We start from the raw sequence: 21,066 nt of genomic DNA, 5'->3' as shown, positions 1-21,066 counted from the left end.
CCGTGTGCTAATTGTCGGAACCTGAGTGTTAGCTTGTATGGCAAAAAGGATGCTGAAGGTGTGCCTGGGTTAAGGATCTTGAGACGGGGAGATTATCCTGGATGGTCTGGGAGCCCTAACTGTAATCACACGGGTCCACACGGAGGCAGGCCAGGTCAAAGGACGAAGCAGGAGAAGAAGCAATAGAAGCAAGAGTTGGAGTGACGTGAGGAAGAGGTCACAAGCCAAAAATTGCAGGCACCCTCAGAAACTAGAAAAGGAAATGGGTTTCCTGTAGGCCCTCCAGAGGGAACCAGTCCTGCTGGCACCTTGCCTTTAGCCTAATAGAACTGATGGCAGACTTCCGGCCTCCAGAACTGTAAGATAATAAATCTGTGTTGTTTTAAGCCACTAAATGTGTGGTAATTTGTTATGGTAGCAATAGGAAACTAATACAATGCCCTAAATATGAACAGATTCCGCCTGCTTTAAAAACCCTACATCTAAGCTATCAGCAAAATCCATACGAAATTCTGGCCTGCTACAGAACAACTCTCCAGAGAAGTGGCAAAACTGCTTTGCCTCAGCTACCACAGGAGATACAGTGATGTACCGCTCAGATTCCCTTTCAAGACTGAGCACTTACTCCTCTAGTGGCCTGTGGGTGAAGAAAGCAGCATCCCCCCGGGGCATTCCTCGTCTTGCGGGCAGCCTGCATATCCTTTCTGACTGGTCAGTGAAGGGGTGTGATGGGTCAGTCCCTTTGTCCCCACCCAGGACAACTCTAGAGGGCCACTTCCTCAGAAGTCTTTGATGAAATTGCATCAGTGCCCAACTTTTCCTTCTGCCCAATCCTACTCCTCTCCTCTGCATTTTGATTCTGAAGCACTCCCCAATAAATTTCCCATCTGCCAATCTCCACCTCAGTGTCTGCTCAGGAACCCATCTCCGAAAGCTGATTTATCTATATTTACTATCTACTTGGTTAATTTCTCTTCGTATCTGCTGATAATAATCAGTCCGCCCTCATGTCATTAATCTGTCTTTGTATCTGCTGGTAATAATCAATCTGCCCTCCTATAACACATCAAACTAAAAACCAACACATCAGAATGCAAGATCCTCTCCAAAGAGACTGTGAGCATTCCTAAACTCTTCCTCAGCTGAGGCCTGATGTGCAGTGTGAGGAAGAAGGGTGTAAGAAAGGAGTGAACATGGGAGTGTGAAGGGCTTACCTAAGGAAGAGGGCTGTGCTATTGCTCACTGTGCATCTAATTCTTATTAAGCCCTCTGAGATAGATGTAATCATTTCCATTTTATAGGTGAGGAATCCGAGGCTCCAGGGGGTTAGCTGATTCAGCTGAAGAACAGATGAATCCAGGATTTTTCAAAAAGAGTGACCATGTCTTTCCATGCTATCAGGAGTAAGAATTCTTCCGGGAGAATATAGGAGATGGCAGGAGGCGCATTTCTCCTTCGAATGCTGGGAAAGGTCTCTTAGGGAGGTCTGGGAATGAAGAGGATGTTGCCGCTAAATAAGCAGGAGGAAGCATCCCTCCAATTCTGTGAAAATCAAGTAGGCTTAGATCCTCTCCTTGAGGCATGCTCCCCCTTTTCCGGGCTTTCTCTTTTCTCAAATCTGCAAGGAGCTTTCCTACCTCAGGGGTTTTTCTCAGGTACTGTTTGTCTACCTGGAATGCCTTTCTTCTAATTCCACCCCTCCTTCCAGGTCCAGCAATCTCCTTCGAGCCTGCTTTGATCACCTCCAATAGAAGCCATCTCTCCAGCCTCCAAATGTCTCTAGCATTTAGTGTCTATATTACTTCTATAAGAGTTAGCACATCGGACTCCTGGTGTCGCAGTTACTTATGTATGAATTGTATTTTCCCCACTGAACCGAAAACTGAAGGAGAGCTGGCTTATCCATATTTGTACCTCACAGAGTCAGCATGAAATTATTTGTTACACTATGTATTTATTGCTTAAAGTACTTTAGAAATGCTGGGTTCTTCATACTTCTCTTTCTTTTAATAGGTAAATGGCCTGTCTGCTATATACACCTTTTATCCTTACCTGCATGGCAAACTCCTTGTTTTAAAATTCAAAGACTATGTCCCCTTTAATAGTCAGTCTTCTCTGAACTTGCCCCCTTAAATGGAATTAATCATGCCCTTCCTCATCCGGCTCTGTATCCCACATATAGATTCATTGTTGCATTTATGACCCCGTTACACTTGTTTGGATATTTGATTTATCCCCTTCCCCTGCTAATGTAAAACTCCATGGAAGAAGGCATGATGTCTTATTTAACTCTGTGCACTCAGCTCTTACTACAATACCTAGCATGTGATAGGTGTTCAGTAAGTATCAATTGAATTAAATAAGAACACAGAGTTTGAAGCCAGCAAAATCTCAGAAGGAACACCAGATGTACACACTTACGGCCAGGGTGACCAGAAGCAAATTATTTAACCTCTCTGAGTTGGAAATAACACCACCTATAATTCCCAGACTATGGTGAGGATAAATAAGATAATACATGTAACAGAGTTGAACAGGGATGCATGGGTGGCTCAGTCGGTTAAGCATCCTTTTGATTTTGGAGGCTCAGGTCATGATCTCAGGGTTGTGAGATTGAGCCCCACGTTGGGCTTCCTGCTCAACGGGAAGTCTGCTTGTCTCCCTCTCTTTCTGCCCCTCCCCCTGCTCTCTCTCTGTCTCTCTCTCTCAAATAAATAATCTTAAAAAAAGAGAGTTGCATAAAGTGGGCCCAGAAAATGCCTTTTTTAATATTAAATTGAAAATTAGTCTGTGACCAAACTGTTCATGTCTTTTAGGTATTCAGGGTTTAGCAAGGCCTTCTAAACTAATTTAGGACAACACAGTGTTTGGGGTAACCCTTTTGTAGAACTGCTCTGTGATCACTATCTGATAATAGAGGTGATGATGAAGAAAAAGAAAAAGGAATTAGAGAAAAAGCAGCAGAGGAGGAGGAGGAAAAAGAGGAAGGGGGGAGGAGGGAAAGGAGGAAGAAGAAAGCACCCAGTGTATTCAATTTATTATAGTTAAATTACTAACCAGAAGGAGAATGACCCAGGAAGTCTAATCTATAATGCTGTTTGGTTCTAAATAAAGAGAAGCTAAAAGGGAGACATGTAATCCTGTTTCCAAAACACACTGGAAGGATCAGATCATGTTTGAAGTTTGCTCCCCACCTGGCTCAGAGTTACAAAGGTCACAGTGGCAGTCCAAGGACATGTCTTCTGGCTGGAGGAAGCCCTGGTGAGATATCACGGGATATTTGCACCTTCACAGAAAGCAAGAAAAGAAACCACCTGAAATATACACGTATCAGTAAACTCAGCCTGCGGTGGCCCAATCGAATCTGGCCCTTTTGGAGAAGTGAATTTTTCACGGCAGAAAAGAGCAGAGTTTCTCCTTAACTGAAATGCAGAATCATTAGTGTTCAACCCCAAATGCTAACAGCTTTCATTACTGGCAGTATTATGTTCTCTTTTGTAATCTTTGCAGTGCAATTGCACCCCAGCTTAGAGTTACAAAGTGGGGACTGCAGACGATGTAGGAGGGTATCTATCTGGCAAGAGCCTGTCCTTATTTTATTTCTCTGCCTGCTATTGACGAGGGGGAGGATCAAGATTTAAAAGCTAATTATTAACTTTGGAATAATATTATTAAGACAAATAGTGTTCAGATGCACACTTGAAATGTAGTTGTATGCTTTTTAAGTGTGAGGTCTTAATGTGGTCGTGGTTTGCTTAAAAATTGACGCCACCTGAGGGCAGACCTTCTGTATGTCAAGTCATACCATCAGTGGACTGTCACTTCCTTCCAGGCTGACCTACCTTGGATAAGAACTAATAAACTATCTCTTAGTTTTCCTTCTTTGGATCATTCTTTTTTATTTCCTTTTTTAAAAAATATTTTTTAAAGACTTTATTTATTTATTTATTTATTTATTTATTTGAGAGACAGAGAGAGAGAGCATGAGTGGGGTGAAGGGCAGAGGGAGAAGCAGACCTCCCTGAGCAGGGAGCCCAACGTGGGGCTCAATTCCAAGACCCCAGGATCATGACCTGAGCTGACGGCAGACACTTAACTGGCTGAGTCACTCAGGTGCCCCAAAATTTATTTATTTACTTTAGAGAGAAAGAAAGAGAGAGTGGGGGGAGGGCCAGAGGGAGAGGGGGAGGGCCAGGGGGAGAGGGAGACAAGTGGGCCCCCTGCTAAGCAAGGACCCCCCCCCCCGCCAAGCAAGTAGGGCTCAATCCCAGGACCCCAGGATCATGACCTGAGCTGAACTGACTGAGCTACCTGGGAGCCCCACAGCAACTGCTCTTTAACTTCGGGGTTTACACATGTATGCATCCACTTGTGTGGGTTTAAAAGAAGCTATAATACAAATCTTCAAGAGTCTTAGATTTGATTTTGTTATTCACATTCAACTGCCTTAAAGAGAAGAGGAAATTTAGAATGTGTAGGTCAATTAAGACCCTGCAACAGCTCCCCATTCCCCTATACTTTGGCCTACCATGCTTCCTCCTTCCAGACTGTCAAAGTTTCACTGCCCAATTGCAAATCCAAAAAGATCTAGTCCATTGCTCCAGTATATATGGGTTTTTTTTTTTTTTTTTTGCTAAATTACTGTTACATCCTGTTTTACTGTCTCAGCAGTGAGCTGCTGGCATCACAGCGCTCTGGGGAAGTTGTGCTTATCCAAGTCCTGGCATCTCCTCAAAGACGCCTAAACAATGCCATAGGAATTCTGCAGATGTGACCCAAGCCTTCTAGGAGGGGCTCTGGCACAAAGGCATCCTGGTCAGCACCCAGCTCATCCAGCCATGACTTGCCGAAGACTACACAGTTCAGGGGAACATCTCGCAGCATTTCCCGGCTGTGTGGAGAACTCAGAAATAGTGACAGATGGCCTGAAGAACACAACCCTGAACAATCAGTAGGGCGACACTCATTAAGAGTTAGCACAGAATCCACTTCCAGCAAAACCCATTCCAAGGAAATATCACTTCCCCAAACTGTCAGTCTGCTTGAACAAAAGAGACTATAGGGTACAATAGTGCCAGCCTGGTGGAAGCTCTGCAGATGACAAGGACTCTCTCAGAGCCTCAGGGACCCACCATCCATCATTTCCTCTTGGTCAGATCTGATCAGATCTCCTCTCTAGTCTCCTTAGCTTCTGCAGCTGGGACAAGAAGCTGGGGAACAGTCAGAACTTTCCTCCCTCACCTGGTACTCATTATTCCTCTGCCTACTTTCCCTCCCAGCAGAATAGGGGTGGGGGGGAAGGGCTATGTGAAGTAGAGAAGAATGTGTGGAGGTGGGATAGAGAGAATTTGTTATTCTACAGGTCAGAATTTGTTCTATGGTAAAAATTCATTTATCTTCTCATTTTTTCAACTGCCTTACCAATTTGTTGCTCAAGAAAAATCATTTCCTCCCTCACTCCCACTCCTCCCTCCTAATGGAATGCATTGATCTCAATGCAGATGGTAAAACTACATTTTGTTGTATGTTAGAAGCCATCGGTGAATTAAAATATTGATATGTGACACTAGGGTCAGATGTACTGAACACCAAATGGATAATGATTCTTAGGTCATGAACCCCAAACCGCTTTGTACTTAATGCCACAGAAGCCCATATTGGTCCTTCTACCACTTGCTCCCCCATCCTTACCCCCCAGAGGGAGAATCTCCAATATTCAGATTTTCACACTGCCAGGTCTTCTCTCTACAAGGCCCCTCCCACTGGTTACCCCATTAGTGCCTCCTGAATCCTACCCATGCTCCAAGACCCAGTGTAAATGTCGCCTCTTCTAGTCAACATTTCATGAAGCCTCACTGAGCAAGAGCTGCTCTTTCATCTGTGTTCCCATAGCTTTGTGGTTACATTTAGACTGGTGTTCATCTCATTCTGTCTGTGATTTCTTGCTGCTACAACTCCAATGGAAAGGTCTTAAACATTATCATTAGTGCCTAGCCTGGTGAGTCAATTAGATAGCTTAAGAAAAGGACAGAGCTCTTGAACTGGTTTCTCTCTAGCTCTCTAACTCCACTATTAGATGGGAAGTGAGGAATCACAGGAGGGAGGCCCCTAACACTGTCACGATGGAAGGCTGATATCCATTAGGTGGTTGTTCTTCTAGGATCTAAGAGACTTGGGTTCTAATCTCACTTCTGCCATTAACATTTCCCCCTAATCTCATACTATGTTTAACCTTGGGTTTACAGGATATTTACCTGGTAAATCTTATGAGTGAACTTTCCCTTTGTGACACTGCTCACAATAGTATCCATGCTTTCATGTATATTCTACTCTTGTGCTCTCACTGACAAAGACATTAGGCCAAGCGAATACCCATAATTGCCGAAGGAAATAATCCCAGATTTTTTTCATGAATACACATATCTAGGAAAACATGGATGCAGAGGAAAGATGTGACTGTGCTGTGTGACCCTGGGCAAGTTACTGACCCTCTGTGAAATAAGAATAGTAGCCATACCTGCCTAGACTGCATGATTAACAGCATATGGTTAAGGTCTGGAAAACACTTAGCAAGAAGTGCCCCCTGAGTTAGCTATTTCTCTTACATCTGTGCAATCTCAATTATAGTTTGGTTGCATAGTGTCTCCTTATTCTTGTCGCTAGTGAACCCCCAATGTATTTTAAACTGGGCACTTTCTGTGTCTAAAGCATTTTTTGAAAGATTTTTATGGTTCTTGTATTCTTAAGAAGGCTGGGGAAAAACACATAGAGAACTTATTATTTCCAAAAAATGAGGCTTTACTGTGATAATCTAAATTTCATACAGATACATGAGAGAAGAAAAAAAATTCTTGCCAAAAATAATCGGTCCAACCAACCATAATTATGTTAATTCTATCCAATTGCCAGCAAAGAGATCAAAGGTTAAGTCTGTTCTCAACTTCACAGGATTATAATGATAATAAACACAGCTATTCTTAGTAGTGAAAATATGTTTTGCAATTGTAATGGACACCATTTGACTTTCATTTTTGGTCAGCTAAATGATTTGCAATACATTTTCTTGTTCGAAACAACAGATCCTTTAGCTTAGCAAAATACGCCTTTGCTCAGATGACCCACCTTCTTATTCACAATTTGCTCTACAGCTTGAGAACATTGCTTAACAAATACGACAGAAGACTTGGAAAAGTATCTTCTCCCTTGGACATCCCTGGAATTTTCATATCTTCTGAGTTCTCTACCTTTTACACACCTAGTTTCACCATCTCTGTCATGTTTTCTTCAGTCTTTCCAGGACTGAGTGCTCACTATTTGCCGGGACTATACTGAATGCTTTGTATGGCGATTCATCTTATTTCTTCCCCCAACAACTCTATAGTGTGTGCTAGCATCATCCAGTTTATAGAAGTAGACGTTTGTTCCAGGCTACACAGGAGGAAACTAAATGATAGATCCCATATTTGAAACCAGGTCCATGTGTCCGGATGCTGCCTCTCGATTGCTATTCTGTATTGCCTTGGCTGCCTATAACTTTCTTCATGTCCACATCTCAGAGCCTGTTACAGTTCATGATTTATATTAGAAACACAATAAATGATTGTGGGATAATACTCATAGTAATAGCCAACATGGGGGTGCCCGGGTGGCTCAGTCATTTGAGCATTTGACTCTTGATCTCAGCTCAGTTCTTGAGCTCAGGGTCGTGAGTTCAAGCCCTGTGTTAGGTTCCATGCTGGGTGTGGAGCTGACTTAATAAAAAAACAATTTTTTTAAAATAATAGCCAACATGTTGTGAACATTATTTTGTGTCAGACAATATTCTGAGAGCTTTCCATGTGTAAACTCATTCAACCTTAACAAGTCTATAGGATAGGTACTATTACCTCATTTTACAGATGACAGAAGTGAGGCATATAAGGGATTGATCAATGAAACTGACCAAGAAAGAAAATGAGAAAGTAAACTGCTACCTCCTACTCCTTATCGATCCTTGTTCTACATCCAAACTAGTGCATCTGCTCAGATGTAAAGTGCACACTCATACCCCCACTTCCTTGGGTTTATTTCTTTTCCCTTTTTGACTCTACTCCTGAATCTTTCTCCAGGTCACTATTTCCCCAGTTGCTGAAAGGCTATTTGCTGGCAGGCCAATAGGGTTTGGTTATCTCCTCATGATCTCACTCATCCGTTTGGCCTGCCAATGACTGTCTCTCTTTGTACACAACAACCCTGTGTAGTGGGGATTACCCTCACTTTACAGACGAGGAAGCTGGGGAGCAGAAAGGCTAAACAAGCAGTTTGTCTGGGATTTGATGGTAGACAATCTGGCTATAGAGCCTGGCTTTAATCCACATACCACAAAACACGGATGAATCACTTTCTCCTTTTGTCAAATTCTCAGCACCTGCCATTGGTAAATGTGATACCAAACTAAACCATATTGTACTGATCTCATACTAAATTGAATTGTTATGTAACTGCTTCCTAATATGTGGCTTATTTTATTGTAAACTATGAAGAGATAGTGTCATTCCATTTCCTTTTGGAGACCTTAGAATACCCTCCTCAGACGCTACACTTATTATTACTTGCTGAGTCCTAAATTGGAGGCCCATCCAATGGAATGGAATGTCTGCTCAAGCAGAGGCAGAAAATTCTTGTAACTCAGGCCACAGGAGGAGTTTTCCAAAGGCTAACAGTAACCTTCCACTCCTCACTCTCTCCTTACTCTATAAAGCATTCAGAGTGCTTCCCTGAGCACTCTGCTCTTCCATCGATCACCTTCTCTGCTGCTTCATCTAACTCGGCTATGTGTCTCCTTCTGGATATCCTTTGGACGTCCCAGCATGGTAAGACTGAACTCGTACCCCCACCAACCTCCCTGAAGGCACCACGGACCACTCATCTCCTAGGTCAAGACTCAGGAGGATCAGCTCTTGATATCTGTGTAAAAGGCCTAATATTCAAGGTAATAATAATAATAATAAACACCAGGACTGTATAACAAGCATTCACATTCCACTTCATTTTTCTGTTTGGCCTACATAATTATCCAAATATGGAAAAGTTTTCTGTTTCTCCACATGTACTAGATGACTGTTATTTCTGCCTTAGGAAATCAAATATACAGCCCTACTTCCTATGCATGGTCAGATGGTTAAAGAAGTGACACAAAGTGAGATGCCCTTTCCCCCCAAAGAATGAAACATTTATTTAATTTTTATTGTGTATAAGGGCACATGTACAGTATTTAATGTAATCCCTACAACTATCCTATGAGGCAGGTATTGTTATTCCCATTTCATAGATGAGTAAACTGAGGCCCAGACAAATGAAATGAGTAGCCCAAGTTCATGTGGCTGACAAATGACAGTGACAGGACTTAAACCTATATTTGCCCCTAGAATCTGTAAGTACTCTTTTTACACCATACCGTTCCCCAAAAACTAAACCTGAAAATAGGGCTAAGAAATATGATAATGACTTTTGCTTATTTTTCTTACATCAGGTAGATTATAATTTCCTTAAAGGAAAAGAATGAACTATTAAGTTACCAAATAAAATATTTTTGCAAGTGTTAATTATTACTATTGTGACTTATTATGACTGATATTAGGACTTTACAAATAAATGTTGTGTAGCTGAGAAGACTAAGACACAAACATTATTCTAATGGGTAAACACAGGCTCACGTTTACCAAAAAAAAAAAAAAAAGGGAGATCTGCGTAAGTATAGGGGTATGTGTGCGTGTGTGTTCTGAGCACCTACTATGTCCTGGGAACCATGGTAGTCGACAGCCTTGGAGAAATAAGACATAACCTAGCTCTTAAGGAGCTCAGCCTAGTGGAGAGAATATACCGAAACAATAATGTGTGATCACATTATTCAGATTCTAGGACAGAAGATGTTGCAAAGGAGGCACAAATCAGCAGCATGCCAACCATGTTTGACCCACAACTATGTCTTCTTTGCCTTCATGGTGTTTCAGAAACATGAATCAGGGGTTAACATTTCAAATTGAGAAATTTCATTCGAAATTCACACTCGTGGCTGCCAAAAAAGTGAAGTGAGCCCTGATTCCTGTCTGGCTGCCAGCACCTGCTGCCAAGGGTGGTGTGTGTATACATTTGTATCTAAGGCCCCATGCTTCTTTTAACTAACAATTTTTAGGAGAACTACCTAAGACATTTTCTCCCAGGGGTACATTTGGTCCACTGCTTCACCTTGGTAACACTGCTCATGTGACCGCAGATAAAGTCATACATGATATTTAAGGTGATATACATAAAAATTATCAAGGCAGTATTGACAGGAGGAGAAAGGATTGAGGAACATGTGTGCGGGTGCATGCAGGTAGAAAGGAGTGATGAAGATAGAAAGGTGATAAAATTATAATATTTGCCCTCCCCCCGCCCTCCTTTTCTCTCTCCTTCCATCTTCCCCTATGCATATGCTTGTCATGACTTCTCCAAAGCTTGTGTTCTTCCTGCTGTGGTCTAGAGCTTGGATTAAGGACAAAGGCAACTGTACATGCTCTAGACAGCCCTCATGCCACATTCCAGAGAGCACTGCAGAGCTGCCCCAGTGGGAGGTTATGTGAATCAACTGCCTCTTACATGCCTGGCTCAAGACAGGGAACAAAGTATAGTGTTGGATACAGAAAGGGAGGTGACTGGCAAGTCCTCAGGACAGAATAAATGAATCATTTATGTAAATGAACACATTAATGTATGTCCTGATATGTTCCTCTCTCAACTACGTGCCTGCTGCGAGGAGGCAATGTTTATATCTCTATGGAACTTTTGTATTTCAATATATTTGGACTGAGTTAATATGCACATCTACTGATATATGTCTTTAAAGATGGTCTATGTTATCTGTTGAGGGAATACATGCTTTGAAGCATGTCCAAATGGCCTTCAAAGTCAATGCAAATTAAAATGAGGCTCCATCCACAAAAGGTAAGCACTGCCAATTAAAACTTCACTATTTGGCCTCAAAGGGATACCCTCAGCTCTTTCCTCTTTAATATGTGAATTATCTACCTTGTCGGGAATCTCATGGAGAGAAGACAGAGTGGGCCAGTGTGGAACCTAAAAGAAGGGAACAACCGTTTCTAAGGTACCTACCGTGTCCCTGGCTCTATTAAATGTGTTAATACATCAACTCATTTAGTCGCCCACAATTAAATGTGAGCCACATGCAGGGGATATTTTGTCTCTCTGCTCACCCTTGTACCTGCGGAACAATTCCTGGCACATAAATAGTCCCAGAATCTCCTGTCAGCAGGGTGCCAGCTTAGAGTCTTCCAATCAGAGTAACTTGCGTGAATTTTGGATGTGGAAGGGTGGTGGCAGACCAGCAGAGGATTTGGCATTACCGCCACTGCTTTGGCTTCTCGCAGTCTCCTTAGACTCCACAGGTCACTGTTACTCTCCAGGAGGAAACTATGACTCAGGAAATGCCTTCTTGAATTTTCTCCATTTGGGTATAGCTGCCTCTACCCCTGACTATCATTCCTCCAACCCTTCCAACAATTACTAAGCACATGAATACCCTAAATTATATCCCTTTCTGCTAGAAATACTTAACATGCTGTCTCTTTTCTTGACTGATTTAATGTTCCATATAAGTATTTGTTAAACTGAGTGAAAAAACTACCAATGCAATGGGCAGCATCTCTACCTTGCAGTTGTAGGACTGAGGCTCTGAGAGATGAAAAAATTTATATGATTACACAGCAGATTCTTAAATGTCAATCTGAGAGTCGAGCCCTAGACTGTGTAATGCCAAAGTACTTTTGGTTTTTCCATTCAGATGCTGTCCTCAGTGGGTTTAGCATACCATGTTGCTGCCAAAATCTTATCTCCGAGGTTAAGAGCTATTGTTTTCATTGTTCCTCCTGCTGGTGCACCACTGTGGCTGGAAACCTCCTCATAAATTGGAAGGGTACATTAGTTCCCAAGACAATATGTCTACTAAATAGACCTGGAAGGACACCCTGTTAAAAAGGTACATTGTATTTGCATTATCAGTGCAGATACCAAATGTGCATGGTCCAGTAGAAGCTTGCAAAGTACTCATTGAGTGTATAAATAAATGAATGAAAGCTCACGGGTTTTGCTTGGCCAGAAGTTCCTCTCAAGATGGCATGCTCTGACTCAGGGGTTACTTGGGTCATAAACCACTTGTGGGATGGTAATTCCATTAACCTTAGCGCTTGGATCCCATCCACTGTTCAGCACAGTAACAATGTCTCTTAGGCTGTTGATTTTCCTTGAGAAACCTCAAATGTCAAGAGCATTGTAATTTTGAAGCAGATAGGAACAAGAATTCACCCCTACTTTCCAGATGTAAGACTGAGGCCCTGAAAACTATTAATCTATTCTGTTGTAATGTAGTAGCAAAAGCACTGCATTTGAAACCAAACAGATCTGGGTTCTCATCCCAATTCCTTCTGCTAATTAAACCTGAAATCTTGGGAAGTTGTTTCTGTGACCTCAGTATTCATCTATGTATCTCTAGATACCTCGAGAGCTACTGGAAGGATGAGCTATAGCAGACAGAAAGCACCTAGCACAGAGTCTGACCAATGGTATACATTCCATGACTGAGAATAGTAGCGCCATCATTAATAGTGAGGAAGGTTTGCTGATACACAGGATATCATCCTGCAGGTTGGTCCCTGTTATTCCATGGCTCTCCAGTCCCAACTGGCAGCAGTGGTATAGAGGGACACTTAAAAACATGTTTTTCACACTCATAATTATACTACTTAGAGAGGTTATATAATTGCAAAGAATTAAGTGTCTGCATTTTATAACTTCTGTAGGCTTCATGGTGTCTGGTGCCTTTGGGGTGGGGGAGTGGGAATGGCTGGCACAGAGTGGGTGGAGCATAATCATCACACTGCACTTTCCCTTAAGATGAGATCCAAGATTAGACTCACTAGAAGATTCTGGGGGTGGACAGGTAGAGTTGGGTGCCTTTTGCATGCTAAGAGGTAGTAGTTAAAGCTGGTAGCAATGAATGAGGTCATGGATAGTTTGGGATTAATTGAGGGAAAGCCAAGCTACACTTGACCTCAGAAAATTCATAGTATTAATCTCTGTTTGGCATACGGCAGATTCTCAATGAATATTTGTTGAATTAATAAATAAATATCAGATGATATCAGATATCAATATTCCTTAAAAGGCTTGTGTCTCCCATTTCTCTCATGATCTAGACTCAATTTATCTTTCTTTCTTTTTTTTTTTTAAAGATTTTATTTATTTATTTGACAGAGAGAGAGACAGCCAGTGAGAGAGGGAACACAAGCAGGGGGAGTGGGAGAGGAAGAAGCAGGCTCTCAGCGGAGGAGTCTGATGTGGGGCTCAATCCTAGGACTCTGGGATTACGCCCTGAGCTGAAGGCAGACGCTTAATGACTGAGCCACCCAGGCGCCCCAAGACTCAATTTATCTTTCATAAGCTAACTGAAGTAAGTGTACTTCCTGAATAGTCTGGATCTTTCAGTTTGAAAAAGTCGTCTTCTGAAAGCCCATCACTCAGCACTAATATTTATTTCTTACTTTACCGAGACCTGGCAGGCACTATAAGAGCCTACTTTCATTGCCTAAGTTCCAATTAGACTTCGAGGGCAAAAACCATATTTTCTTGCATGGTCAAAAATTCCTCCATGTCCAGCAGGGTGCCTGGCTACACAAAGCTTTCAATAAAGAGAAACCGTGCGTGATTGGTCAACAAGTTTTAAAGTATTGCCAGAGAAGGGAAAAAAAATAAATGGAATGCTTTGGAACCTTAAGAGTGTTGAAAAATGAAATGTGTGCACATAAATGATTGGTGCTTGGGTTGGAGAAGACAAAACTTTGAGGAATCCGAAGGAGGGCACTGAGTGCTCATAAAAGTAGAACTAGAGCAGGAGGGAGAATCTTGGATGGAAGAGGCTGGTAGAGTTGGTTCTAGGAGGGAGAGATGGGCTCTTAATTTCTCAGCCACTCCTGGGTTACCTGCTTATGTCAAGTACTGTGTTAGGCAATACAGATACAATACGACAGGCACAGTATCTGCTAAGGACTTGACATGATGCTGTAGCAATAAAGCATGGAAAGAGGTACAACACAGCACACAGCTCACAGGAAAGGAGAGTACAAAAAGGGGTTACACTTTCTAAAGACGAGATTAGCTTTTTTGGGTGCTCTACCTCTGCCAGGGATGACTGGAGGTATAGGACAAGCATTGTGATTCAGGGAGTAAACAAGCTTGAAGGAGTGATCAGAGAGAGAAATTACAAGACTGTAAAGTTTACCATTTGCTTTCATATTTCAAATGCACTTGTTGTTCATACTACAATAATAAATATTCAAACCATCATGTGCCCTAGAAAAAGAGAGCCAGACCTGGCGCGCCTTTGTTCAACCACTACACAACATGCCTACGAGAAAATGAATAATCTCGATTGCCCTTTTGGAAGTTCTCTGGATGTTTTTCAGAGAAAGAGGAGTACACTATCATAGAAACGGGGCTGGAGTTCTCTGTCAGCTATATAGGTTTTAGGACTGAGAAAGACAAGAAGGTGACATACACAGGGGTCCATGGGTGTTGAGAGAAAGTCAAACATTATCACATTCCACTGGGATTTTTCTCAGGCCCCTGCCCAGCTTGACCCATTACCTCCCACATGATTTTATAAACACGTATGTGAGTTCTCTGCTTCATGCTTTCATTAGCACTGTTTTTTTAGATTAGCCTAGCCATTGCTAGACAGATTCTCATTATCAAAAAGTGAAATCTCTTTTAACTGCCCCTCTATGAGACATACTTCTGCCCCCTGCAGTTATATAAAATAAGCTTATAATGTCTCATCTCCTTAAGAGGCTCTCTTGTATTTGAATAATTCTGTCATGGTATTTGCCGTTCTTACTCGTGAACCTAAGCATCCATGATTTCTTTAACTAATCTTTACCTGATAAAGTTTCCAGACTTTTGTTCCTCAAGTGGTTACCTTTAGAAACAACTTGGTTATAACTCTGTAATAAAGTGACCCCAGTGCTGAGTACCAGACTCCACCGTGGGCTGAGAAGAACTGATACCCAAGAGAGGATCATGACTTCCCCAAAGTCACACTTCTGGCAAGTGGGATGGATACAATTCAAAGCCAGGGCTGCAGCCTTCTCTGCCAGTTCCCATCCAATCTATAAATATAAATGAGGAATGAAGTCCCTTTCATTTCCTCTCCAAGCAGATCTTAAACAACATAATAATCTCATTCTAGCCTTGTCTGCCTATAGTCAATAATCTTCTTCCAAATCCAGACATACAATGTAACTGGCCTGGGCAACCTGGAATGTGTAGTCACCCTTGTGTATTTCCTTAGGCACATCTGCACACATCTTTTGAAAATTAAAGCTGCATGCATGTATAGGCACAAACCGAGAGCATGAAATATAGAAAGACATGAATCAAGGAAATTTCAAGAAAGGATTTCTTAAAATAAGCTTTTGTCCTTTGTCTACAAGACTAGATAACCTTTTGTCAGTGCATTCAATGAGTTTCCAAGTGCATTTTTCATTCATATGCCCTTTGAAGTGGAATTATTGCCATTTAAAGATGATAGGCAAACTCTGTTCTACCTACACTTATTACAGCTAAAGCTAAGGATATGACATCCAGATTGACGTACGCTGCTGGATGATGGTAGACATGGGGCTGGTGTGAGGCTAATACATTCTCTAATTCACTTGTAAATAGAACTCTGTTTTCATTTTTGTCAACCCTGAGGTTTGGATTGAATTTTAGTTTCCTCGTCCCTAGCACATAATCGTAAAACGGGCACTTCCAAGTGGTCTTCACAAATATTTATTACCAGAAAAATAGAGTTGACAGCATGGCAGTTGGTCCAGAAATGCAACTACCTTATGCAAAAATTTTAGGATCTATCTATCAGTGATTCTTTCTCCAGAAGTACCTAATCTCCTAAGTAGTCCAGGGTCCAGTACCAGGCATGTGCAGAAATCAAGAGGGGGAAGCATGGTCCCTGCCTCCCACTCACTTTATAATCCCCTGGAAGATGACATGAAAAAACCAAAAGATAAAGCTCCAGCTGAAATCCATGGAAGAAGAAGGGATTTGAATGGACAGCACTGGTCACATCTGGCAGTACAGATGTGGTGGGCATTGAAGCAGGGTGGGATTTTCATAGAAAGAAGGTAGAGTGAAAGGTGTCTGACTCATGCATAGCAACATCTAATTGTCAGGGTGTAACCATGCAGGGATAGAAAATGCATTTTCAACCCTTTCTCTTCATCCTCACCTATCGCTTTTCTCCACACTGACAACACATTTTATAGGCTAGCAATAAACAAACAAAAAACAAACAAACAAACAAAAACTATACAGAGCCCAGAACACACTTTGTTGTTTCACATCTCTGGCCTTTGTAGAGGCTACTCATTCTACCTGGGATATTCTTGGTCCTTCAGTTCTTTAAAACACAGTGGAGACATCCCTTTCAGAGAAGCTTTCCCTTGCCCCTTTAAGTAGAGATAATTGTTCCTTTCCCTGGGTGGCCTCTGTATTTTGTTAACACTAATGTAATTGTATTCATACCCTGATATTATAATTTAAATGATGATAAAATAGCAGTAAAATTGTACCTGTATTTGTCTTTCTGCTAGACTGTGAGCTTCTAAAGCTCAGGGACCTGTCTCACTCAGCACTACATCTCCAGTCCCTGGCAGAACTTAGAAGAGAATATGTGTTGGCTGAGTTTAATTGAACATCGGGCGGCAACGATACTTCTTCATCTGGACAAAGAACTTCTTGGCCCTTCAAAGTGCTCTATTAGAATATTTTCCCAATCCCAAGCTCGCATTAATTAATCTGCTTATTCACTGAATGCTTAACCTAAGCCAGGCAGTGTGTTGCGTCCTGGGAGTGGTAGACAAAATAGATATGGCTCTACCCCTCGTGCAAGCCCCCCCTTTTTCAAACTCACTCAAATTACTCATTCCTGTTACTTTACTATAAAATAGTATTCTTGCCTCCAGGATAACTTCTCAATTCAGAAGACCATGTATAAAAGCAATTCAGTGCAGAGCATGCTTCAGCTGAGAAATCTATAAAGAAACATTCTATCTAGACCTCTGTGTCCCTGGGAAAGAGTACTCTTTCTTTTCATATATGTACATGTATTTCTACGTACATGCACATTCCTATGCCAAATGTATGCCTATATCATAAATGTGCAACATGTAATTAAGGCCTACAGAAGAATAGAAAGATCCCCTGGCCCTTCAAATTTATACCCGCCTGCTTAAAACCAGAGCATGGTTTGTACCTTTTAACATAATGGCTTATGGTTTTTTTAAGTTCACATCTCTTAGTGTTGGTTCTTTGTTTCTTTTAACTCCATTGTGAAGGCCCCACAAGTGTATTTGTGTCCTGAAACCGAAAGACAGATAACTGTTCCAAACTTGAAAATAAAGAAACACAAAATTAATTAATACCAAACAATGCAAAAAGCTTTCAGACATTTTCTAGTACCAGAATAGTGCTAAACAAAGTAAGCACTAAATAAATATTTTATGAATAACTGAATACATGAATGAAAGAACAAATACATGCAATTATGGGTTTCTTCATCAGGGCAAGCCAGTGGAAGAGGTTATGGCTTTACAAGACAAAGACAGTTCAAAACCATGCCTTGACCCAGATGGTGGAAAGAACTCTATCTAGATGATAAAAACAAAACCAAAAGACGTCAAACCTTACAGCTGTGCTTTAAATTCTTTGGGTTCTCAACCCTTAGGGCAATGATGTACATTTTGATGGGTACAGTATCCCACCTACCTAACCCAGCTAGATTATCCTGTTGAAGTCAGGTCTTTAACATCCAATGAGTTCCAGTGAAGACTGGAGGGAAGCAGATGTCCAGTTAACCTTTACATTGTCTCAAAGTCCTGCCAGTTACAGTTATTTCTTCTGTTACTGTGTTTTATCATGCCTGGGCTTGCTTCATGAATCACAAATGAAGTGGATGTTTGTGGTGGTGGGTGATAAGACCCCTGGAAGAAGGTAAAAACAGGAGGAAAGGTCAACATTTACTGAGCTCTTGCTTTTTTTCAGGCCCTGTGTTAGATTTTGGACACACAAAAAGAAAAATAACATACTCCACCGAAGGGTCTACATATGGGTATTCAGTACTTATTATTGGGCACTATAATAGGTCTGCGCACACAAATTCCTTATTTGCAATTTATTTGTATCAGAAACTATATGTATACCACAGAAGGAACAAATCCCTTTGGGCTTGCTCTCATGCACATATTCATGAAATTCTAAGTTCGTGTTGTCATAGTTGAAGAAATTTTATTAAAAAAATAGAAAATCCCATCTGGCCTGTGAAACAGGTTTCTCTAGGGGATATCATGCACACTGTTACAAATTCATCTCATTGGACTGCTTCTGGGTGGGTAACTATCTATATCTGTATATATATATATATATATATCTCCAAAAATTTGAGACAAAATTTGGCAACTTAAGTAAATTAATATTTCCAGTAACAGTATACTACCAGGGAGTGATTTGCTTAGAAACTTCTGAAAACAGTAGAAATGGAGATGACTTTTGCTTACCTTGGCTGCTTCAAGAGCACTGACTAAAGCCCTGGCAAACCCCCTCCAGTCTTTCCATTCCATACTTTTCAGAGGCACAATTTCCACTAGTACAAAGTGAGCACCTTGCAAGGGACCGAAAGCGTGTTCATGAGACTCTAACAAGGAAGTGATGAACATCTCCTCAGAAGTTTTCTAAATTTATACACAAAGAAGTTTAAGATAACCATAATTTAATTAAAAAATTTTAAACAGAAGGAAAGTGTTTTTCTTTATATTTTCTTTATCTCTGTAACAACTAAATAGGTTTGGAACAATGCTATCTTACACTAATTAAGAACATGGCCTCACAACATGGCATTTCATGAATATTAAATGCAAATGTGTGAATTATCTAGTTTCAATTAGGCTGTTGCATTCCTGGCTTTCAGTTATAAGCAAATACTGTTTTGTATATAGAACATGAATTGAGATTTGTTTTTTAAGAATCAGATGGAAATAAGAGAAATGAAGAGGAGCTCACTGCTTGAATCACACACCCTGTTGTAGACCTTGGAGGTCTGTATTCACTCATTTTCAACTTTCTATCCAACGTTATTGAGCCCGTCCTATGAGCCAGTCGATGGGAGGACAAAGAAAAATCTCAGTCCTTACTAATGAGCTCCTTCTGGTGATGGCAACCCACATTCACAGATAATTATAAAACATGCCCAGAGCATTTGGGATATAGCAAAAAAATGAAACCCCCCACTGGTGGGGAGGGCAGGAAGAGAAATGTCTTCAAGACAGATGAAAAAAAAAAAACCCATGAATAATGCTTATTATTGATTTATCTGTAGCCCTACTCATTTTCTCTCTCTTTTATTATTCTGATAAAAATAATTTCATCTGTGAATATGTCAGTGTGTATCTCTAAAAGATAAGGACCTATTTTGAAAATCACAATACCATTATCACCTCTAAAATATCACCAACAACTTATCATCAAATATCCAGTTGTTATTCAAATCTCTGTCTCATGAATGTCATGAATTTTTTTTTAAAAGATTTATTTATTTATTTGACAGAGATAGAGACAGCCAGTGAGAGAGGGAACACAAGCAGGGAGAGTGGGAGAGGAAGAAGCAGGCTCATAGCGGAAGAGCCTGATGTGGGGCTCGATCCCACAATGCTGGGATCATGCCCTGAGCCGAAGGCAGACGCTTAACCTCTGTGCCACCCAGGCGCCCCTGTCATGAATTTTTTTAGTTTGTTTGAATATTGACCCAATAAGGTTCAACTGATTACAATTAGTTGATGTGTCTGTCCTTTAAGTGGCTCCCGGTCTCTTATTTGTTGAAGAAGGTGGAATTTTATTTTATTTTTTATTTTTTAAAGATTTACTTATTTATTTGAGAGAAAGAGAGGGAGAGACAGCCAAGAGCAGGAGGGGTAGAGGAGAGATAATTTCAAGCAGACTCCAGGCTGAGCATGGCACCTGATGCAGGGCTCCATGCAGGGCTCCACTCCAGGACCCTGAGATCATGACCTGAGCTGAAACCAAGAGTCGGATGCTTAACCAACTGTGCCACCGAGGTACCCCAAAGAAGTCTGAATTTTAAAAGAAGAGTCCAAGATAAGACAAAGAAGAGGAGAGTAGGAAGAGAAGTCCAGAAAATAGGTTGCCAGGAGCAAAAAACACTGTAAAGACATTGCGGCCTTCCTTGCTTTCCTTAAACATACAAACGTTGTGGCCATTCTTATTTTGGAAACACTGCTCAGTATGCACGATCTCCTTACAAAGCCCTTGTCTGCATACGTAGTAAACTCTGCAGCATCTTCAACACTCAGCTGTGGAAATTATCCCCCAATTTCTCAATCTCACATTGTCTTCATCCTCCCTTGAAGAATGTATTACCTGGTATCTATCAGTTAACCCTTTTAGTTGCTGGGTACACAAGGATAAATGAAGTCCAATCTCTGCCCTCAAGAAACTCACTGTGAGATATTTTTGGAAGAAAGGAGGTGATGCCATACTCTGACCCATAAATGTACATTTTCCTAAATAATTAAGTTGCAGCAAGTACGTGCTCATTGTTCTATATGGCATAAACTGGAAAGCAGAATTAGAAAAAGATTTGCTATCAAATCATTAACAAAGAGTCTTGTTCTTTCAGCTTTCATTTAAAGATGGAAAGCAAAACCTTGTCAATAGACTAAACGTTCAGGCCGTGTGCTTTATTGCTTTTTCTAATGTTCCCATGCTATGGAAAAATTATATAAAGACTAATATTGAAAGATTAGATAATCCAATTATAATGAGTTTAGCTAGTTCCCTATGGCTCACATTTCTACTTTTTATATTGCTATTAGAGCAACTGAAGCCAGCAGTATAAAAATGTATTACCCAGTCATATTTTAAAATGATGCTCCTGATTGCAGAAGACCCAGGAACATTCTTTCA

The 21,066-nt window shown here is 41.1% G+C and overlaps 1 protein-coding gene and 1 long non-coding RNA gene across 32 annotated transcripts in view; one reads left to right on the top strand and one right to left on the bottom strand.

Annotated features, from left to right (window-relative positions):
• The window catches only part of DLG2 (discs large MAGUK scaffold protein 2), a 1,964,683-nt gene that overhangs the window by 163,052 nt on the left and 1,780,565 nt on the right, over nt 1–21,066 (bottom strand). The window contains exon 2 of one of the 20 annotated variants that reach the window (XM_034666234.1): nt 17,857–18,071. The exons of the other annotated variants lie outside the window; for them this stretch is intronic. The gene's annotated coding sequence lies outside the window, so the exon portion shown is untranslated. The remainder of the gene's footprint in view (nt 1–17,856; nt 18,072–21,066) is intronic. 20 annotated transcript variants of the gene reach the window in all.
• Nucleotides 1–21,066, top strand: part of LOC105241548 — a 159,968-nt gene that overhangs the window by 90,600 nt on the left and 48,302 nt on the right. For 2 of the 12 annotated variants that reach the window (XR_004627129.1, XR_004627135.1), the window contains one exon: nt 8,741–9,849. The exons of 1 other annotated variant lie outside the window; for it this stretch is intronic. This is a non-coding gene — a long non-coding RNA (uncharacterized LOC105241548). Of the gene's footprint in view, nt 1–455; nt 1,282–1,708; nt 2,609–8,740; nt 9,853–16,682; nt 17,851–21,066 lie in introns of those variants that run through there. 9 more of the 12 variants (XR_004627128.1, XR_004627125.1, XR_004627126.1 and 6 more) reach the window with 9 other exon arrangements.

This window comes from Ailuropoda melanoleuca, chromosome 8 (assembly GCF_002007445.2).
Source record: "Ailuropoda melanoleuca isolate Jingjing chromosome 8, ASM200744v2, whole genome shotgun sequence".
NCBI lineage: Eukaryota > Metazoa > Chordata > Mammalia > Carnivora > Ursidae > Ailuropoda > Ailuropoda melanoleuca.
Note: the sequence above shows the minus strand (reverse complement) of the source record. Positions and strands in the feature narration are given on the sequence as shown.